Source organism: Microcaecilia unicolor, chromosome 2 (genome assembly GCF_901765095.1).
Source record: "Microcaecilia unicolor chromosome 2, aMicUni1.1, whole genome shotgun sequence".
In the NCBI taxonomy this organism is placed as follows: domain Eukaryota; kingdom Metazoa; phylum Chordata; class Amphibia; order Gymnophiona; family Siphonopidae; genus Microcaecilia; species Microcaecilia unicolor.
In genome coordinates, this window is record NC_044032.1 from 21382256 (window position 1) to 21400062 (window position 17807).

The following is a 17807-nucleotide window of genomic DNA, read 5'->3' on the forward strand; positions in this document are numbered from 1 at the left end:
CAACTACCACGTGGCTCTTGCGGTAATTTCATTTTTGGTGCGCGTCCGATACCCGCGTCTGAAAAAATATTTTTTATTTTCGGGCGCACGTAACAGACGCGCGCCAAGTGGCATTTGGCGTGCGTAGGTCATTATCGCCCGGTTACCGCGCAAGTCTTTACTGCTAGGTCAATGGCTTGCGGTAAGGTCTTTGACCCAAAATGGACGCGTGGCAATTTTCATTTTGCCCCATGTCCATTTTCGCAAAATGTTTTAAAAGGCCTTTTTACAGGCGCGCTAAAGAATGGATCGGCACGCGCCCAAAACCCGCGCCATTTTTCAGCATGCCTTTGTAAAGGGACCCCTTGATTTGGTACCTTTAGAAACCACAAGAGCATTCTGGGACCTGTAGCCCTATTTCTCCTGCAGAATCCCAATTTTCAAAGGCTCAGCTTTAAAAACTTCATGTTTTTCCTTTTTTTTTTGTAAATCACAATGTAAGCTTATATTGTCTCTTCATTTTCAAGTGTACAGCGCTGCGTACGTCTAGTAGCGCTTTAGAAATGATAAGTAGTAGTAGTAGTAAATTTAAAAGAAGACCAGAGATCTATCTACGTCCAAACAACTTCTGATACCCTAAAATCAGTTCTTTTTCTGTAAGAATAAAGGAACGAGTACTCACTTGCAGGGTGCAGGGCCATTCTCACCAAGGAGATTATCACCCTCCACCGTAGCCCTGCCCCCACAAAGCCACACACCTGGAACTGGCACAGAGCCTATGAAAAGGCAGCATTGCAAACATTACACCAGTCTCTAGAGCACCAAACGTCATTGAAATATCTTGCTTAAATGAAAGAGAGTACATGAACAGACCTCAGCGCTGACTGAAGGCAGCATGTGTTAATCACTGCCACTGGCAGTAAAGGCAGGGAGGTAGGGAGAGGGAGGGATGCTGGAGCCATGTAAAGGGTGGGGGGATGAAAAGAGAGAGAGATGCTAGATTCAATGGGGATGGGGAGATGCTGAACCCATGTGGGATGGAGGAAAGATGAGGAAGAGATGCTGGACAAAGGAGGGAGGGGGAGCAAGGAGGGAGGGAAGAAAGAGGGAGAGATGCTGGTTCTGGGAGGTGAGGAAGGGATGTAGGAGGAAGCAAAAAAGAGAGGGGAGAAGCTAGACATGGGGAGGGCAGTGGCGTAGGAAGGGCGGGGCGGTGGGGTGGTCCGCCCCGGGTGCACGCTGCTGGAGGGTACAGAGAGCAGCCGTGCGCCTGTCGGCTCTTCTGGTTCCCTGCTCCCTCTGCCCCGGAACAGGTTACTTCCTGTTCCGGGGCAGAGGGAGCAGGGAGCCAGTGGAGCCGACAGTCACGCGGCTGCTCTTTGCACCCTCCAGCAGCCAAGAATGCACCCGGGGGGAGGGGGGGGCTTGATGCGCCAGGGAGGGGGTGTCATTGCATCGGGGGGGGGGAGCTTGATGCGCCGGGGAGGGGGCGTCATTGTGCTGGGGGGGCTTGATGCGCCGGGGAGGGGGGTGTCATTGCGCCGGAGGGGTGTGTCATGCTGCACCCTGAGGGGATGGACGCTGCTGCGGTGATCTGCCCCGGGTGGCAGCCGACCTAGGATCGCCACTGGAGGAGGGTAAGGATACAGAGGGGTGATGCTGGACAGGGAGGGGATACAGACATAGAGGAGCAATGCTGGACATGAAAGGGGACATATTGAAACAGAAGGACTTTGAATGGAACCTACTAAGGACAAAGTACCTGTATCCAATATGCAAACCACTTTGGTTGTACCACAGAAAGATGGTATATCAAGAATCTCATAAACATAAACAATTCTGTACATGGTGAAGAGACACAGAGGCAGCTGTTGGACCTAGGGACACAGAAGGGAGATGTAGGACATGGGGGGACCGGGACAGAGAGGAGTGATAAAGTACTTAGTGGGGATAGGGATAGGGACACAGAGGAGCAATGTTGGAATAAAGGGGGTAGAGACACAGAGGGGCAATGCTAGACTTGGGGGGGGGGGGGTTGGACATAGAGGGGAGATGCTGGACAGAGGAAAATAGGGACCGAGGGGGAAATGCTGAACATGGGAGGAGGTTAGGGACACAGAGAGGCTGATACAGTAAGCTATCATGAGCCTAACTGTGCAGTTACTGGGGGATGTATACCCATATTACTTCTTGACCAATGCAGAGAGAGTTTGAGCGTGGGTGTTAACTTGCGCCAAAGACATGGCCGCACGCTCCATCAAAATAGGTGGTAAAGAGCCTGTTAAGTTTTCTGTTGCAATGCACAGAAGGAAACTGGTTTTTGATGTGCACACAATGCAAAAACATTTTTAATGGGTGCAGGGTGGCATAAAAGGGTTAATGAGTGTCTAGAGGCATCTCCTCCCTTCTCCCAACACAAGTCTCTGCCCTCTTTTAGCTTTCTACATCGGTCCTTGGTGTCTAGCGGACCCCTTCCTCCCCTGCCCCCAACTGTACAAAAAATATTCTCTCCTTCCTGACCCAACCCCCTTCAAATGGCTTAAAAATTTTCCCTGTCTAGGGCACCCCTCTCCCACCTCCTGATTCAACCCCCTCCCACCACTAAAAAAAGTTCCCTGGTGTTAAGTGGCAGCCCTGACCCTCTCCTCCATGTCGCCCCAAATCCTCCCAGGGTGTACCTTAAGAAGCAGGAGTGATGCCCACTTGCTTTTCCATCATTGACGTCAGAAGAAGGCGGAACACAGCGAAGGGAAGGCTAGAGACGTCGGGAGCGCCGCCTCCTTCCCTGACGCTGCGCTGCCGGAACCGCCGCCACGGAGGTAAATTTAAAAAGAAAAGGGATGTTGGGGGAGGGCAAGCGAGGTGAGCATGGTGCGGCGGCGCCCCCCAGAGGGAAGCGCCCCCCTGCCATGCTTACCTCGCTTACCGGGTCAGCACGGCCCTGCACACACACACACTCAATCACTCTGTGTATCTCTCTCTTACACTGTCTGTAAAACACACTGTCACTCTCAGTCTCTCACATGGGCATTCTTACGAGTAAGGAGCTCTTCTAATGTGATTGAAGAGCCTGAACAAGGAAAACTTTGACCACATTGTAACACAGTTTACACAAAAAATATTGTATATAAAGAAATCTTACACATGTAAACAACAATTATATTCAGAATACAACCGTGGAAACATTAATGGCAGGAACTCATTACATTGCTAGCGCCCGTTTCATTGCGTTAAGAAACGGGCCTTTTTTACTAGTTACTTAATAATATGGCTTTATATGGCACTAGAATCAGAGATTTCTTTGTGTGGTGAGTTTTATGAGTAAATGTCTTAGCTCTGCTCCATATGGAGGAAGGCTGGGAGGTTCTGTGGATGCAGAATGTATTTGTCTTTAATACCATGTACAGGTTTGCTTCTCCTACGTGGCATTATGTGTGTTGGAGGATTGTCTCGCAAAGAGGGCTGAAGAGTGCAACCTCTTGCACTTCCCCCACTGCCCCCCCCCCCCCCGACCCTCAATGTGGCCTCCAGGCACTAAAGCCTGTGTTGCTGCCCTGAATATAGTTGCTGGGGGCAAGGCAGAGGCAGAACATGGAGCCGGGCAGGGCGGGGATTAGGTGGGGCAAGGGAGGGGCATGGGTGCGGCAGATGGCAGGTTTTTCTCTTTCAAAAAGCTGGCAACCCTATACAGAATAAGGGACCAAAAACTAGAAACAAAAATGTCCAGATAAAAACGGAACTGGAAGTTCCAAAAAGCCAGACTCCGCATGCTCTAACAACACTAGAGAAGAAATGCATTTCCTCCTGTACTGTGCAAAATATACAGCTATCAGAGATACTGCAAGATACGATGCTTACTTTTCTCCCTTTGTTGTTTTGGACATTTTGGGCCTTAACATTGTTGCCCCTTCCCCCCTCCGCTCAACAACAGACCCATGTGCGAGCTGTATGTCTGCATGAAACAGTCGCTGGCCTCACCTGCTGTCTAATCTTCTTGTCGATCCTTTCTCTGACTACTACATTTTACTCTATCTATGCTGTCATCCCACTCTGCTAAGAAAGAGATCCCAATCCTATATTACTGTAGTACTACGTCCGTAGTACCTGAAGACTGGAGGGTGGTCAATGTGACACCGATTTTTAAAAAGGATTCTAGGGGTGATCCGGGAAATTACAGACCGGTAAGCCTGGCACCCCGACATAATAGACCATACAACAACAACAACAACAACAACAAAAAAAACAGACAAAAAACCCCAACAAAACAGACTAAAACCAAAACAGACCATGACCAAAAAAAAAAAAAACCCTCCCAAAAAAACCCCACAACAAAACAACCCAAGACAAAATAGACTCTTAATCAAGCTGGACTATGTTTTCAAGCAGATTTATGATTCTCACTAGATACCAAGTGTGGATAGTGAAGTCAAGCCGTAGGCAGGTGCCAGGACTTTCAAGTGACAAGCCGTGGACTTTCTCAGTAATTTATGGCTCCTCCACTTCTTTGTACCCTTCAAATTCGTACCATTCAAAAATAAATCTATTTCGTCAGGCCCTTTTGTCGGGAGTCTAGTTTGTCAGGGACTTTTATGTCAGGAACATTTTTTGTTTGGAACTTTTTTGTCTGGTTTCTTTTGACCAGGTGCCGGTAAGCCTGATGTCACTGCCAGCAAAATAGTGGAAACTATTATAAAAAATAAAATTACAGAACATGTAGACAAACATGGTTTAATGGGACAGAATCAGCATGGATTCAACGAAGGGATATCTTTCTTCACCAATTTGCTTTATTTCTTTGAAGGCGTGAATAAACATGTGGATAAAGGTGAGCCGGTTGATGTACTGTGTCTAGATTTTCAGAAAGCTTTTGATAAAAGTTCCTCATGAGAGTGTCCTGAGAAAATTAAAGAGTCATGGGATAGAAGGCAAGGTTTTGGTCTGGATTAAGATTTGGTTAAGGGTTCAATGGTCATTTCTCTCAGTGGAGGAGGGTGAACAGTGGAGTGCCACAGGGATCTGTACTGGGACCGGTGCTATTTAACATATTTATAAATGATATGGAAATCATAACGATGAGTAAGGTGATTACATTTGCAGATGATACAAAACTAATCACGGTTGTTAAAACCCAAGCGGACTATGAAATATTGCAGGAAGACCTTAGGAAATTGGAAGACTGGGGATCCAAATGACAGATGAAATTTAATGTGGACAAATGCTTAAATGATGCACATTGGAAAGAATAATCTGAATCATAGTTACCTGATGCTAGGGTCCACCTTGGGGGTCAGCACTCAAGAAAAAGGTCTAGGTGTCATTGTAGATAATACGCTGAAATCTTCTGCTCGGTTTGTGGCGGCAGCCAAAACTGCAAACAGGATGCTATGAATTATTAGGAAAGGGATATAGTAACATAGTAAATGACGGCAGAAAAAGACCCGCATGGTCCATCCAGTCTGCCCAAGGTGCGGATGGCGAATAAGACCGAAAATACTGTAATGCCTTTGTATTGCTCCATGGTGCATCCGCACCTTGAGTATTGCGTTCAGTTCTGGTTGCCGTATCTCAAAAAAGACGTGATGGAACTAGAAAAGGTTCAAAGAAGAGCAACCAAAATGATAAAGGGGATGGGAACTCCTCTCTTGTGAGAAAGGCTAAAGAGGTTAGGGCAAAAGTACAAAGACTAGGGGAGGAAGTTACATGGAAATACTTTAAAACAAATAGGAGAAAATATTTTTTCACTCAGTGAATAGTTACGCTCTAGAACTCTTTCCCAGAGGATGTAGTAACAGTGGTTAGCGTATCTGAGTTTAAAAAAGGTTTGGGCAAGTTACTGGAGGAAAAGTCCATAGTCTGCTATTGAGACAGACATGGGAAGCAACTGCTTGCCCTAGGATTTGTAGTATGGGTTTCTGCCAGGTACTTGTGACCTGGCTCGGCCACTGTTTGGAAAACAGGATACTGGGCTAGATGGACCATTGGTCTGACCCAGTATAGCTACTCTTATGTTCTTATGTACTCTATTTCTATACTAATGGTTGAGTTACCTCAGTCTGTGAACTTTCTCAGGAGTGGGGAGACCCAAGATACACTAGCCATATTTGAACAAGTGGAGACCTGCTCAGTGGGAACCTGACTAGGAATAATTGAAGGGGGTATTACAGGATTCTTATATAATATAGATGTAAAGTAGTGTAAGGATGGAATTGATACTGTATTTAAAATGCAAATATTGGAATGTATTGCATAAACTATAGCTAAAAAGTTATTAAATGAGTTAAAAATATTAAAATTATGAAAAACAATTTAAAATAGTCTGAATAGCTGAAAATTTTTCCTTTCTGTATCCTAGAACCGGATCCAGTTAAATATAAATGCTGGACTACTCAAGTTTTACATATCACATTTGGATAAATAATAAGTATTTTATAATAAATTCTTACTAAGCTTTACTTTAAGGGAAGATACAGAATAAATGTTCTTTGTGTAATGTAATCTATTTTTGTTTTTCAGGTTCATTTCAGGACCAATTTCCAGGACCTGCCAGGTAAATATGTATATTTTGCTATATGTAACTCACACCTCTTTCTGAAGTGCTTAAATGTCCAATTTTCTTTCTTTTTCTCTTTTTTCTTTACTTATCTGATCTTCCAGTTCTTTCGGTTCTTTGCTTCATCTGTCTTGTATATTCATCTGTATCTTCTCCTTGTTAAGCTATGTTTAAATAAAATAAACCCAATCGGAGGTAGGGTATTATCATGGATTAAGAACTGGTTGAAAGATAGGAAGCAGAGAGTAGGATTGCGTGGCCAGTATTCTCAGTGGAGGAGGGTAGTTAGTGGGGTCCCGCAGGGGTCTGTGCTGGGTCCGTTGCTTTTTAATGTATTTATAAATGACCTAGAGATGGGAATAACTAGTGAGGTAATTAAATTCGCCGATGACACAAAATTATTCAGGGTCGTCAAGTCGCAGGAGGAATGTGAACGATTACAGGAGGACCTTGCGAGACTGGGAGAATGGGCGTGCAAGTGGCAGATGAAGTTCAATGTTGACAAGTGCAAAGTGATGCATGTGGGTAAGAGGAACCCGAATTATAGCTACGTCTTGCAAGGTTCCGCGTTAGGAGTTACGGATCAAGAAAGGGATCTGGGTATCGTCGTCGATGATACGCTGAAACCTTCTGCTCAGTGTGCTGCTGCGGCTAGGAAAGCGAATAGAATGTTGGGTGTTATTAGGAAGGGTATGGAGTCCAGGTGTGCGGATGTTATAATGCCGTTGTATCGCTCCATGGTGCGACCGCACCTGGAGTATTGTGTTCAGTACTGGTCTCCGTATCTCAAAAAAGATATAGTAGAATTGGAAAAGGTACAGCGAAGGGCGACGAAAATGATAGTGGGGATGGGACGACTTTCCTATGAAGAGAGGCTGAGAAGGCTAGGGCTTTTCAGCTTGGAGAAGAGACGGCTGAGGGGAGATATGATAGAAGTGTATAAAATAATGAGTGGAATGGATCGGGTGGATGTGAAGCGACTGTTCACGCTATCCAAAAATACTAGGACTAGAGGGCATGAGTTGAAGCTACAGTGTGGTAAATTTAAACGAATCGGAGAAAATTTTTCTTCACCCAACGTGTAATTAGACTCTGGAATTCGTTGCCGGAGAACGTGGTACGGGCGGTTAGCTTGACGGAGTTTAAAAAGGGGTTAGATAGATTCCTAAAGGACAAGTCCATAGACCGCTATTAAATGGACTTGGAAAAATTCCGCATTTTTAGGTATAACTTGTCTGGAATGTTTTTACGTTTGGGGAGCGTGCCAGGTGCCCTTGACCTGGATTGGCCACTGTCGGTGACAGGATGCTGGGCTAGATGGACTTTTGGTCTTTCCCAGTATGGCACTACTTATGTACTTATAAGAGAGCAAATCTGAATTGTGCTCCTGCATATACCACGATTCCTGAAAACTATATAATCTCACTAAATTAATGAAAAAAAAAGTGTCCCTAATTGAAGTTCCTTTCTATGCTTGGTCACTTTCCCTGAACTATCTAACAGGAGAGTTTCTGTTCTTTTTCCCTTGGCTCTATGATATCATCCCATGGCTTTCAATACCATTTGTACGCTGACGACTCCCAGATCTACCTCTCTACCCCCGAAATCTCAACCAGCGTCCAGACCAATGTTTCAGCCTGTCTATCTGATATTGCTGCCTGGATGTCTCAACGTCATCTGAAACTTAACATGGCCAAGACCGAGCTTCTCATCTTTCCCCCTAAACCCACCTCTCCTCTCCCCTCTTTCTCTATTTCTGTGGATGGCAAGGTTCCACGTTAGGAGTTACGGACCAAGAAAGGGATCTGGGTGTCGTCGTCGATAATACACTGAAACCTTCTGCTCAGTGTGCTGCTGCGGCTCGGAAAGCGAATAGAATGTTGGGTATTATTAGGAAAGGTATGGAAAACAGGTGTGAGTATGTTATAATGCCGATGTATCACTCCATGGTGTGACTCAGTGGCGTTCCCAGGGGGGCGGACACCCGGGGTGGCGCCCTGCCCCCCCGGGTGCAGCGCCCCCCCCGATGCAGCGCGCCCCCCCCCCGCGAAAGAGCCCCCCCGGGTGCATGCCGCTGGGGGGGGGGGGCCGCAGCACACCTGCTGCGAGTTTACTAACTTTGCTCGTTCGCTGCAGCTCCCTCTGCCCCGGAACAGGAAATAACCTGTTCCGGGGCAGAGGGAGCTGCAGCGAACGAGAGAAGTTAGCAAACTCTCGCAGCAGGCTCGCGCCGTGGCACCCCCCAGCGGCGTGCACCCGGGGCGGACCGCCCCCACTGCCCCCCCCTTGGTACGCCACTGGTGTGACTGCACCTTGAGTATTGTGTTCAATTCAGGTCGCCGCATCTCAAGAAAGGTATAGTAGAATTGGAAAAGGTGCAGCGAAGGGTGACTAAAATGATAGCGGGGTGGGACGACTTCCCTATGAAGAAAGACTAAGGAGGCTAGGGCTTTTCAGCTTGGAGAAGAGACGGCTGAGGGGAGACATGATAGAGGTATATAAAATAATGAGTGGAGTGGAACAGGTGGATGTGAAGTGTCTGTTCACGCTTTCCAAAAATACTAGGACTAGGGGGCATGTGATGAAACTACAGTGTAGTAAATTTAAAACAAATCGGTGAAACATTTTCTTCCCCCAACGCATAATTAAACTTTGGAATTCGTTGCTGGAGAACGTGGTGAAGGCGGTTAGTTTGGCAGAGTTTAAAAAGGGGTTAGACGATTTCCTAAAGGAAAAGACCATAAACCACTACTAAATGGACTTGGGAAAAATCCACAATTCCAGGAATAACATGTATAGAATGTTTGTACATTTGGGAAGCTCGCCAGGTGCCCTTGGCCTGGATTGGCCGCTATCGTGGACAGGATGCTGGGCTCCATGGACCCCTGGTCTTTTCCCAGTGTGGCATTACTTATGTACTTATGCACTCTCATTCTCCCTGTCTCATCAGCTCGTAACCATGGGGTCATCTTCGACTCCTCTCTCTCCTTCTCTGCTCACATTCAGCAGATTGCCAAAACCTGTCATTTCTTTCTCTATAACATCAGCAAAATCCATCCCTTCCTGTCTGAGTACTCTACCAGAACCCTCATCCACACTCTTATCACCTCTCGCCTAGATTATTGCAACCTGCTTCTCACCGGCCTCCCACTTAGCCATCTCTCTCCTCTTCAATGAGTCCAAAATTCTGCTGCACGACTCATTTTCTGCCAGAGTCACTATGCTCACATTAGCCCTCTCCTCAAGTCACTTCACTGGCTCCCTATCTGTTTCCGCATTCAATTCAAACTTCTTTTACTGACCTATAAGTGCATTCACTCTATTGCTCCCCAGTACCCCTCTCCACTCTTGTCTCTCCCTACGCCCCCCCCTTGGGTACTCCGTTCTGTGGATAAATCTCTCTTGTCTGTCCCCTTCTCCTCTACTGCTAATTCCAGACTCCGCTCCTTTTATCTCGCTGCACCTCACGCCTGGAATAGACTTCCCGAGCCTGTATGTCTAGCCCCTTCTTTGGCCGTTTTCAAATCCAGGCTAAAAGCCCACCTCTTTAACGCTGCTTTTGACTCCTAACCACTACTCACTTGCCCTGTCCCCTTTTATCCCCACCTCTTTAATTCCCTTACCTCTTAGTTGTTCCGTCTGTTTGTCTGTCCTATTTAGATTGTGAGCTCTTTGAGCAGGGACTGTCTTTTCATGTATGGTGTACGGTGCTGCGTATGCCTTGTAGCGCTACAGAAGTGATAAGTAGTAGTAGTAATGTAGAAACCTGCCCTTGCAGATCAGGAACGCGGCCGCGCAGGCTTCTGTTTCTGTGAGTCTGACATCCTGCACGTACATGCAGGACGTCAGACTCACAGAAACAGAAGCCTGCGCGGCCGCATTGCTGATCTGCAAGGGTAGGCTTCTACAGGGAATGTTGCTAGTGGAGGAGTGGCCTAGTGGTTACTGCAGTGGAACATAGGATGTTGTTACTATTTGAGATTCTGGAATGTTGCTATTACTTGAGATTCTACATGGAATGTTGTTGCTACTATTGGAGATTCTGTTGCTACTATTTGAGATTCTACATGGAATGTTGCTATTCCACTAGCAACATTCCATATCTAGAATGAGAGCTCTTTGAGCAGGGACTGCTTTTCCATGTATGGTGTACAGCGCTGCGTATGCCTTGTAGCGCTACAGAAGTGATAAGTAGTAGTAGTAGTTCTTCAACTGCCAGAAAAATCACTTATTATGGGGTCCTTTTACTAAGGTCCACTAATGATTAGCGTGCACTAAATGATAAGATGCCCATTATATTCCTAAGGGTATCTTATTATTTAGTATGTGCTAATCATTAGTGTGCGCTAAATCTGTTAGCGTAGCATTTTCCAAGTCCAGTCCGGAACTTGATTTGCATACACTGCCTTCATTATGCGCAAATCTGTTTCATGCATATTGTAAGAAGGAAGAGGCTGTCCTACCCTGGTTAGGCCCCTAGAGGGCGTAGTTACCCTAAAATGTCCAGGGAGAAGGGCTGGGTGAGTTGCTGAAGGGAGCCAGTATGGGGAGGTATAGCTGGAGGTCGCTAGGACCGGGGCGAGTCCTGGAGGATAGCTGGAGGTCGCTAGGACCGGGGAGAGTCCTGGGGATAGAGACAGGTGCAGCAGGTTATGGGCTGGGGCCTGTTTGGCTATTAACTACTTATGCTCCTCCTGAGTTGTGAAGGGAGGAAGGAGAGCGGGCAGCTGAGGGAGAAGGCTGGTAACTGAAGCAGAGGGATCCCCATGAGAAGTGCTGGCTGAGCCCTATGGCCTGGTGGTGAAAAGACTGTGTCTAGAACAGTGAAGAGGTACTGTGTGTCCCAGAGGAAGAGACTGTGTGTCTAGAGCTGGGTGCTACAAGGAGGGACGGTGTGTCCAGGGACTGAGTTAGTACTGAGCCCAAATGCCCATGTGAGAGGGCTCAGGGGGAAGAAATCTATGGATATTGAACTGTGCAAGAAGAAATGTTTAAAAGGGAAGATTGCACTGAGTAGAAAGAAATGAAATGGTTAAGCTGGAAGAACTGTTTAAGCTTGTGAAAGTGTTTTAAGCTAAAAGAAGTGTGCCCCAGAGGCTGGAATAAAGATGTGTATGAAAATAGCCTGATTGGTGAGACCTGACTATGTTTGCCTTTTGAGGAGCAGGTCACCCTGAGCAGAAAAGGGTAGCAGATTAATTTGCATAACATCTGCATATTGAGAACCAGCTCACCCTGAGTGAAAGAGGGATCTGGGAGCCTGAGGTGGGAGCTTCATCATCACAGTAGCCTCATCATACTTTTTACAATTGGTGGCAGTGGTGGGATCTTCACTGAACATCCACGTGGGAGCAGTTGGATTCCAGATTGGACCAGATGAGGGGTCGGCGTGAGATGGAGGTGTACCTGGAGGTTCCAGAGGGAGTGGTTCTAGAAGCCCGTCGAGGGGGCCAACACTAGCAAAAGCGCTTTGCTCACCTACCCCAGGTAAAGGGTATTTAGGGGGGAGGTGAGAATGGATACATAAGTGAGAACTGGAGGCTTGGGAGTGGCTGTAGGGGATGGAGGAGGCCACAAACTCCTTCCCAGGAGGGGGGGCGGACACACAGGGAGGTGCAGCACAAGTGAGGGGGCCAGGAGAGAAAACAGGCCACACTTGGATTTTGTTAGTTGTGATTGCAGGCTGCACCCCATCGGACGGCCAGGAAGGATGGAGGCCTGAGAAGCCGGAGAAAAGTTCAAGCCGGAGAGGAGAAGGCCACAGCACTCACCGGAGTCAACTACCGCTGGAGAGGATCTAATAAAGCTGGACATTAAGAACCAGGTTTTGGGACTTGCAGGGGGAGGGTCAAAAGGGACCTACTGCAGGGGTCCCAGCCTAGGGGAGCATGGTAGTGGCGGGCACCCTAGTGAGAGGGAAGGGCCCGGGCCATGTGTGGTGCTAAGAGAAGAGTCGTCAGGTGACCCCTTTCTCGGAGGGATCGTGGTGAGGTCGGAAGCCCCAGGCGGTAGGAGGTGGCTGCAGTTGGAGGGTCAGACAGGACCTGCTGCGGTTAGGCACCTCAGGTCCCCGGGAACGGGGGGATGGGCCAAGCCATGTGAGGTGCTAAGAGAAAGATAAGGGACCTAGGCGGGCTAGGTGACCCCTCCCTCGGAGGGCTCATGGTAGCGTCGGGTGGCCCAAGAGGCGGGAGGGGGCTGCAGGAGAAGAGGGTCAGGAAGGGCCCGCTGCAGCGGAAACCCCTCGGGCCTGGTGAATGGGAGGGGCCCGGGGCCATGGGATGTGCTAAGAGGGGGATGAGGAGCCTAGATGGGGGTTGGTGAGACCCAGGGATAGAACAGGGATGAGCTTGGAAAAGTGTATGCCCTCTTGGAAGAATTGCTGCTCCTCAGTGGAAAAGGCTTACAGAGTGGCTGAGGTTGAGCAGCAAATATCTTAAGGGTGGGGTATGTAAGAAGGAAGAGGCTGTCCTACCCTGGTTAGGCCCCTAGAGGGCGTAGTTACCCTAAAATGTCCAGGGAGAAGGGCTGGGTGAGTTGCTGAAGGGAGCCAGTACAGGGAGGTATAGCTGGAGGTCGCTAGGACCGGGGCGAGTCCTGGAGGATAGCTGGAGGTCGCTAGGACCGGGGCGAGTCCTGGGGATAGAGACAGGTGCAGCAGGTTATGGGCTGGGGCCTGTTTGGCTATTAACTACTTATGCTCCTCCTGAGTTGTGAAGGGAGGAAGGAGAGCGGGCAGCTGAGGGAGAAGGCTGGTAACTGAAGCAGAGGGATCCCCATGAGAAGTGCTGGCTGAGCCCTATGGCCTGGTGGTGAAAGACTGTGTCTAGAACAGTGAAGAGGTACTGTGTGTCCCAGGTGAAAGGACTGTGTCTAGAACAGTGAAGAGGTACTGTGTGTCCCAGAGGAAGAGACTGTGTGTCTAGAGCTGGGTGCTACAAGGAGGGACGGTGTGTCCAGGGACTGAGTTAGTACTGAGCCCAAATGCCTGTGTGAGAGGGCTCAGGGGCAAGAAATCTATGGATATTGAACTGTGCAAGAAGAAATGTTTAAAAGGGAAGATTGCACTGAGTAGAAAGAAATGAAATGGTTAAGCTGGAAGAACTGTTTAAGCTTGTGAAAGTGTTTTAAGCTAAAAGAAGTGTGCCCCAGAGGCTGGAATAAAGATGTGTATGAAAATAGCCTGATTGGTGAGACCTGACTATGTTTGCCTTTTGAGGAGCAGGTCACCCTGAGCAGAAAAGGGTAGCAGATTAATTTGCATAAAATCTGCATATTGAGAACCAGCTCACCCTGAGTGAAAGAGGGATCTGGGAGCCTGAGGTGGGAGCTTCATCATCACAGTAGCCTCATCATACTTTTTACAATATTCATTGTAGATATCCTGACTGGCAAGGGGTACTCCAGGACCGGATTTGGGAAACACTGTTTTAGTGCATCTTAGTAAAATGATCTCTATGAGATTTGGGAAAACGTTTAAAAGTACCAACTTAAGGAGCCCTTTTATGGAGGAGTTGCTAAAAGGTGGGAAGCAGTAGCTGTAGTGCGTGGTTTTCTCACACGCTCAGGCCACCTCTTAGCGCGTCTGCAAAAAAATCCAATTTTCCATTTTTATCACTTTAAATTTATTCATGATTGTGATTTTAATATTTATAGTTTTTAGATCTATATTTGTATGTATTCATTTTATGTTTTGATCATTTTATATGTTTAAACTCAATATGATTTTATCTGTTATAAACACGAAGCAATCCTGTTTAGAAGGAATGGTTCTGTGGAATCTTAGCGGAGTTTGGGTGACGATGCCGGTAATTAGAAACAAAATGGGAGCTGGGCAGACTTCTACAGTCTACGCCTTGATTGTGACTGAATAGATAGGGATGGGCTGGAGTGTAAATTTTATGGGGCTTCGAAGTTAGCTTCGGAACTTAGTACAAGAACAGTGCTGGGCAGACTTGCCCTGAAAGGCCAGGACAAATCAAACTCGGGTATACGTATAAAGTATCACATACCATGTAAATGAGTTTATCTTGTTGGGCAGACTGGATGGATCATTCAGGTCTTTATCTGCCATCATTAACTGTGTTCTACAAGGAATGTTGCTACTAACTGGGATTCCGGAATCTTGTAACTCTTTAGGATTGCAGAATCTTCAGAACTTTTAGTATAAGAAGAGTGCTGGGCGGACTTCTACGGTCTGTGCCCTGAGAAAGGCAGGGACAAATCAAACTCGGGTATACATATAAAGTATATGAGTTTATCTTGTTGGGCAGACTGGATGGGCCGTACAGATCTTTATCTGCCGTCATTTACTATGTTACTATGTTTAAAACTTGATATAGTATTTCTCTCACAATGGATAACGTATGTATATATGTGTTTTGACGGTTTCATTTTTATTCACCTGATATGATTGATTTACTTAATGACATCGGTTTGTTATGATTGTTATTTTTAGACTCCTGAGGCAGGCCTTTGTGGCCAAAACACAGCTTGTGTCGAATCACTGGATGTTTTAATAAAAGCCTTTGGGTGGTTTAATGTTTTGTAACAACATTTTCCTCTCTAATGTCAACCTGAAGATTTCAGAAATGCCTACACCCCGCCCGTTCCACGCCCATGGCCACACCCCCTTTTCAACTATGCAACTTAGAATTTACGCGCATCACATTACAGAATATGCTGACAGTTCCATGCATAAATTCTAATTAATGCCAATTAGTGTCAATAATTGCTTATTAATTGGCAATTATCAGCACTGATTGGCTTGTTAGGGGCCCCTTTACTAAAGCATGTAGACATGTGCCCTGGGCGGTAATTCCATTTTTGTCGCACGCCAAAAACACGCAGTAGAAAGCAGAACTTGTCAGATTCTGATGCAGAATTTCATACAGCTGCTGAGCCTGAATTATTTATAAATCATGCCCCACTGCAAAGAGTTATAGAGTGATGGTTCCCAAATGCAGCTTTGAGACCCCTGAATGAGTCATCAACTATGGAAATCGGATTGGATCATCTTGGACCAATCACACGCAACTCCATTTCATGAATAATCATGATGGACTTTTGCCTGATTCTCAAACCCTTGAGGATAAAAATCTTTGCAATGCTTTCTGCACATTTTTTTGCTTGTGAAATATTTTTTCCTTCCTGGAGTTACAAAGTGCTTAATCACTCTAAAATCAGTACTTCAAACTGACTTCTAGGATTTTGGCTGCCCTTTATTATTATTATTTTTTAAGCCCTACCTGTAAATCTGGTCTGTTTTTTTTTCTGGGCAAACCTATTGGGGTTGAAGGAAGAAATGTTGCCATTCTAGCTTATTGCCACAGGATGGCAGCATTTCACCACTGCAGAGACACAAGGGCTTTATGAGCAGCTACAATTGTGCTTAACATATAGTAACATAGTACCATAGTAGATGACGGCAGAAAAAGACCTGCATGGTCCATCCAGTCTGCCCAACATAATAAATTCATATGTGTATACCTTGCCTTGATTTGTACCTGTCTTTTTCAGGGCACAGGCCGTATAAGTCTGCCCAGCAGGATTCCCCGCCTCCCAACCACCAGTCCCGCCTCCCATCTCCGGCTGTGGCACAGACCATATAAGTCTGCCCTCCACTATCCTCGCCTCCCAACCACCAACCCCTCTTCCCCCCACCTGCTCCGCCACCCAATTTCGGTTAAGCTTCTGAGGATCCATTCTTTCTGTACAGGATTCCTTTATGTATATCCCACGCATGTTTGAATTCCGTTACTGTTTTCATTTCCACCACCTCCCGCGGGAGGGCATTCCAAGCATTCACCACCCTCTCTGTGAAAAAATACTTCCTAACATCTTTCCTGAGAATGCCTCTGACATTCTAGCCCATACCACCTTTAGAAGTCCCGGAGAAGGGTTGGTACTAAACAACAGAGGAGAAGAGTGTGAGAAGGAAAACAAACTATAGAATATGGGGGGTGGGGGGGGGGGGGGAGTTGGTAGACTCAGGAGTAGCATTCGGAAATAATCAGCATAAAACTACCTCCAGAGGATCATCTGGGGCCTCTGGCCGAAGAACAGGTATTAAAATATGCAGATGAGACAATCCTCGACATCCTTATCTCTTGTCAGCTTGTCTCTTGCACACCTGAACATGTATACCTTGGAGGAAAGGAGAAACAGGAATGACAGGATACAGACGTTCAAATATTTGAAAGGTATTAGTGCGCAAAGAAACCTTTTCCGGAGACGGGACGGCAGTAGAACTAGAGGCCACGAATTAAGGTTGAAGGGGAGCAGACTCAGGACTAATGTCAGGAAGCATTTTTTCACGGAAAGGGTGGTAGATACGTGGAATGCCCTCCCGCGGGAGGTGGTGGAGATGAAAACGGTAATGGAATTCAAACGTGCATGGGATAAATACAAAGGAATCCTGTTTAGAAGGAATGGTTCCACGGAATCTTAGCGGAGATTGTGTGGCAACACCGGTAATTGGGAAGCAAAACCGGTGCTGGGCAGACTTCTACGGTCTACACCCTGATCGTGACTGGATAGGGATGGGCTGGAGTGTAAATTTTAAGGGGTTTCGACGTTAGCTTCAGAACTTAGTGCAAGAACAGTGCTGGACAGACTTCTACGGTCTGTGCCCTGAAAATGGCAAGGACAAATCAAACTCGGGTATACATATAAAGTATCATATACCAGGTATAATGAGTTTATCTTATTGGGCAGACTGGATGGATCGTAAGGTCTTTATCTGCCATCATTTACTATGTTACTCTTACTATGTTACTCTCTGGGGTTCTACATGGAATGTTGCTACTAATTGGGATTCCGGAATCTTGTAACTCTTTAGGATTCCAGAATCTTCAGAACTTTTAGTACAAGAACAGCGCTGGGTTGACTTCTACGGTCTGTGCCCTGAGAAAGGCAAAGACAAATCAAACTTGGGTATACATATAATGTATTATATACCATGTAAAATGAGTTTATCTTGTTGGGCAGACTGGATGGACCGTACAGGTCTTTTTATCTGTCGTAATTATTATGTTACTATATATGATGTCCAAAACACGTGAACAGCTCAAATTCCTCCTTCCACACCCACCTGCTCTCTGCTCCTGCAACTTGTTGCCTAGCCAAAATTTATCAGTTAAAAGAAGGTGGCATAGGGGGGCACTGGCGGGCACATTTTCACTTTGGCTGTCGAGTGCTGATATTGCTGGTGGTGGACAAAGTGTCCCAGGTAGCTCCGACTGGCTAAATATTCTCCTAACCTTAACCATAAAGCTTT